The sequence below is a fragment of the Myotis davidii genome, unplaced genomic scaffold, assembly GCF_000327345.1.
Source record: "Myotis davidii unplaced genomic scaffold, ASM32734v1 scaffold2989, whole genome shotgun sequence".
Classification (NCBI taxonomy): Eukaryota; Metazoa; Chordata; class Mammalia; order Chiroptera; family Vespertilionidae; genus Myotis; species Myotis davidii.
The window spans coordinates 1,571-6,685 of record NW_006299892.1 but is presented as its reverse complement, the minus strand read 5'-3'; the positions used below and the strand labels follow the sequence as shown (position 1 = coordinate 6,685).

General features: G+C 48.0%; 1 pseudogene; it reads left to right on the top strand.

Moving 5' to 3' along the window:
* The first annotated feature begins 2,693 nt into the window (after positions 1 to 2,693).
* LOC102760206 lies at positions 2,694 to 3,512 on the top strand (annotated as a pseudogene).
* The last annotated feature ends 1,603 nt before the right edge of the window (positions 3,513 to 5,115 follow it).

Here is a 5,115-nt window from a genome sequence, read left to right as displayed (position 1 = left end):
GCGCCCCCCGCGCTCCTTCTCCCCAGTGAGCCAAACCGGCTTCGGCTCTCATTGATGTTTCTAACTCTCTATCCCTCTCCCTTCCTCTCTGTAAAAAAATCAATAAAATATGTATTTTTTAAAGAAAGACAACCAAATTATACACTGGAAAGCATGAACACATAGTTCTCCCAAGAAGATACACAAATGGCCAAAATGCTCATGAAAAAGATGCTCCAAAGAGCTAAACATCATCGTCATAAGACGAATGCAAATCAAAACCACAATGAGATTTCACCTGGTAACTACAAGGATGGCGATATCAAAGAGACATTAACAAGTGTTGCAGAGGATTTGGAGAAATCAGAACCCTTGTACATTACCAGCATGCAATGGTGCAGTTGCTGTGGAAAACACTTTGACAAGTCCTCAAAACGTCAGGCATAGTTACCTTATGGTCCAGAAATTCCAGTATAGGTATATATACCCAAGAGAACTGAAAACACATGTTCACATAAAAACTTATCTTCAAAGGTTCATAGAAGCATTATTCATAATAATAATAAAAAACAACCTAGAAACAACCCAAATGCCCATCAGCTCATAAATGGGTAAGCAAAATACAGTAGAGAGAAATACCACCCTTCCCCAGCAGCACCACACTGCCGGCCGCTGTTCCACGCTCCCTGCATCTCCAGGAAAACTAGGCCCCTGTATGGGCACCGAGGGGCAGTGCACAGAGCTCATCAATCGCATCTCAGGAGAGATGGAGGGTGGCCCTGCTGGAAAACCGGCAAAGACGACGAGGAAAGGCGGTGAACAACACAAGTGGAGCCAGTAACACCCAGACGCATGACCTTGCCACGCACCCATCAAGAGGAGGAGTCAAGTTCTCTACCCTTGAGCCTGGGTGGACTTAGTGACTTGCTTGAACAAAGGAATGCAGAAGAGTTGACTTGGGACTTCTGAGGAGAGGCTGGGGAAGACCTGCAGGTCCCTTATGGGTCATCTGGGATGCTGACTCCCTCTTGGAACCCAGTGCCTGCTAGAAGAAGGCCAAGCCACATGGAAAGACCAGGTACAGACACTCTGGTCAACAGCCACAGGGGAGAGCCATCTCACATGTTCAGCCAAAGTGGACAACCGCAGTACCTGCTGCCAGCAACTGCACAACAGACCCAAGAACCACCACTGAGATTCAGCGAATTCAAAGTATTCAATATACGAGATCGGGCCACATCATGAAGACTGCGAGCTGGATGACTTTCCACCTCCACAAAGACAGATAGCACCCTCTCTAGGCGGTAGGACACGTGGCCTGAGAGGAACTCTACCCAGCCCGGATCCTGGGCCACACAGCCCTGAGATGGAGGAGTGAGTGCAAAGCGACTGCTGCACCTGACTACGGCTGGTCCAGAGCTATAACCTCCATGATGACAACAAGGAAGTGCCCTCACTCTCCAGGCTCATCGCTGGTTTTTTCAGCACCTGGCATTTATGAAGTTCACAATGCTTCAAAGATGAAACACAAGGTCCTTTCACTTCCTACCAGAATCCACAATGTGCCAACCAACCGTTAAAGTCCCCACATTCTCCCCTGGAGCCGTGCTGCCCAACCATGGTGCCTGCAGACTCTCAGAGGGCGGAGGGCACTGGATCCCTGTGAGCATTTATAGCCTCTAGTGGTGGATAATGGACCGTGCACAAAATGTCTGGATAGAAAGAAACATGCTGAAAAAGTCTGCAAAACCACTAACACCAGCAACAACCCGCTAGGTACCTTTAAGATGGTGATATTCCATGTAAAGCTCTCCGCAGTTTTTTGTAGTTCTCATTCCTTCAGACCTTCCTTGCTGCCTATGCTGTGCAGGTGTTCATGGAATTCCATGGCTGAAAGAGACAAAAAGACAAAGTAGATTCCTTCTCCCTCCACTGTGTGCTAACGATCCAGCAATATTTCTTTTCTAGGTATTGCTATGTGATTCCAATCCCGATGGAATTTCGTGAACATTCCCAATTAAGAATGTAATAATGGAGGAAACACTCAGAATTCATGTATCAGCAAGTCGGAAGGTATGCAAGAAATATGTGGTCATTCCACATGGTTTTCAAGGGCGAAAAGGACACACGGGTTCATTCTCCTCCTTTCAGAGGGGAGGAATCTGGGCTCAGCACGGTGCAGAGCTTGATGCCATTGGATGGAGCAGGAGGAAGAGCTGGGACGAGAACCCAGGTTTTGGGAATCTCAGAGGCAGATTTCAGCTCTGCTGAGGATGCAATGCCAGCAATTATCTTTTTATTATATTGTTTCTCCACGGACCACCGGTTGGCGACCAAGGTTAGACGACCAAGTCCATTCCCCACCTCACTTGGAAGCAAGCATTTCTCTGGATTCTGTCAGGACGGAGGGATATTTAAAGATCACATCTATCTTTTATTAAGGGGAAGAGTAAGATCTTGCTAAACTTCCAATTCAAATTTAAATATACAAGGTTTTCATGTACTACATATATTTTTAACTTTATGCTTACTTCTTATGTGTCATGGGGAAGGTGTTAATTCCTAACCGCCTCAACATTACTATTACCAGTAAAACTGCTGAATCTAATTGAAACTATTTGTTAGCCTTGGAATGTATCTTACTGAGAACGTTTGGTAAAAATATTGTATTCCAGAGCAGCCCGCCACTGGAGGCTGAGATCGGCTACCTGTTGGAGGTTGGAGCAGTTGGAATGAACTGTGGCGGGTCCTCTCGCTGCCACCAAACGTGGGTTCTCGCCAAACACCAGGCAGATCTGCAGCTTGAGTATCAGCGGGTGAAGCGTCGCCACCTCCGCCAGAAAGAAGAGCTGCAGGACCGCATCCAGGCCAGGAAGAACTCGGTCCCTAAGAACGACAAGAAGAAAAGAAAGCAGTTGCTCCTTGACATGGCCGCCTTGAGGCCGAAATGGAGCAGAAACAGCAGCGGGAGCTGGGGAGGTTCACAGAGCTTCCCCCTGCCAGCAGCAACCTCGATTCCCTCACTGAGGGTCTGGCCAAGATGGCTCCTGAGAGCCGGCCTCCTTGCCTTCAAGGGCCCAGAGAAGGCGTGAAAACAGGGCGGCGCCGCAGAGAGCGCCAGAAGATGGAAGCGGCCAACGCCAACTGGGGTACCTGGCCAGCTGTCGCAGGGACGAGGAGGAGAAGCTGGCAGTCAACCTCGAGGCCAAGAACCTGGAGATGGAGATCCCGGCCGACAGCCACTGCATGTGCCGTGCCATCCAAGACCAGCTGCTGTTCTCCATGACCTTGGAGAGCCTGCGGGGCCGCACCACCAACTACATGCGGAAACACATCCACGAATTCCTGCCCTTCTTCAGCGACCCCGAAACCCGCGAGGTCTACACCCGCGAGGACTTCAACTACTGCGACAACGTGGTGCACAACGCATCGTGGTGAGGCCAACTCGAGCTGAGGGCCCTGTCGCCCAAAGCCAAAGCCAAAGCCAACGAAGCCAAAGCCATGGGGGCTTTGCCCCATGGTTCTCGAAAGCTGTGGGTGCCCCGCTGCTGCTGCTGTTCCCGCCTTTGCTGGAGCCACCGCCTGGTTCCCTCAATAGGCTTTGTTATTCCCTTTGCCTTGCTGCTCTCGTTTTTCTTTTCTTTGACTTATTCAAAATTGAACAGCCCCGCTTTCCACCTGGTCTTGCTTCCTCCTCCCCCTTTCCATCTTTGCCTCCTTCACAGGGTGGGGCACATGGACTCGGCACTGGGAAGGGATCTGTATTGTACCATTGAGGGGGGCAGTTTGGAAATTCCAACCGCATCTTGCCCTTAAGGGTTTTTGCCTCCGTGGCCGATGAGAATTGGTTATGTTACAAACAATGTGGGGGTTAAAATGGAAACTGGGTTTGATGGTGTTCTTAACTTGGGGAAAAATCAGTTTAGCTCAGCATCTTCAGACTGTCCATGCATATATTGGATCACTTAGATATACTTGGCGTTTATGTACTTGGAATGCCTTGTGAATGCCTTATGCCTTGTGCCTAGTTCTTGGTGGGGGGAGGGATTGTTTCCGGGGCTGTTTGGGGTTTCTTTTTTTCTAACTACTGTACATGTGGACATAATTAATCACTTATCTCATCTCCAACTGTAAGTTACAATAATATTGAAGTGCGTCAGGTTCCCTACATATGGTATTACCACTCACTACTGACTTTTGAGATCATCTCCTTTAAGAAGACTTCTATGAACTCCCTGGAGAGGTTTCCCTCCTGGGTGTTTCTGTCATACCCGGTGTGTATCACTATCCCACGTGTTGTCTGTCTCCCTCACTTAGTTGGTACAGCCTTTGGAGCAGAGTATGCATATTTATATTCCAGCAGCTAGCACATAACAGGTTCTCAGTAAATATTTAGTTGACTCAAAAAAAATATATATATCTATATACTGTATTCTAAGGTCAGTCAGAATAATTCTTTTCTCTACTTGGTTATGTCACTAACAAAGTACAATGAGATTCACTTGTTTTTCTTTTTTCATTTTGTGTGTTTTTTTCTGGATGTAATCTGTATTATAATTGCCTCAAAACTTTATTCCAAAGTCATATTATATACCAAGGTGTATTCAGGTAAGTTTTGCCCCCATCCTGGTCTCCTCTAACCTGATCCTTCCCACCCCCTATATAGTTTTATTAGTTTTTATTATCTTTTTATAATATTGTTTCTCCTCAAAAATATAAGCAAATGTGTACAAATATTAAAAAAGTACAATACATCATTACAGTGAAATATTATTTATACTAATGAAAGGCTAATATGCTAATTAGACTGGGAGACCTTCCGGATATCCTCCCGGATAAAGCCATGGTGGCGGGGCTGAGGCAGAGGTGGTTAGGGGCGATCAGGCCAGCAGGGGAGGACAGCTGAGGGAGAGCAAGCCGGCAGTGAGGTCCAGTTGGGGGCGAATAGGCTGGGGGGGGCAGTTGGGGTTAAGCAGGCCAGCAGTGGGGGAAATTGGGAGCGAACAGGCAAGCAGAGGGGGGCAGTTGGAGGCAAGAAGGCCGGCAGGCAGAGTGGTTAGGGGCAATAAGGCAGGCACGTAGGTGAGCGATTAGGAGACAGCAGTCCCGGATTGTGAGAGGGATGTCCGACTGCCG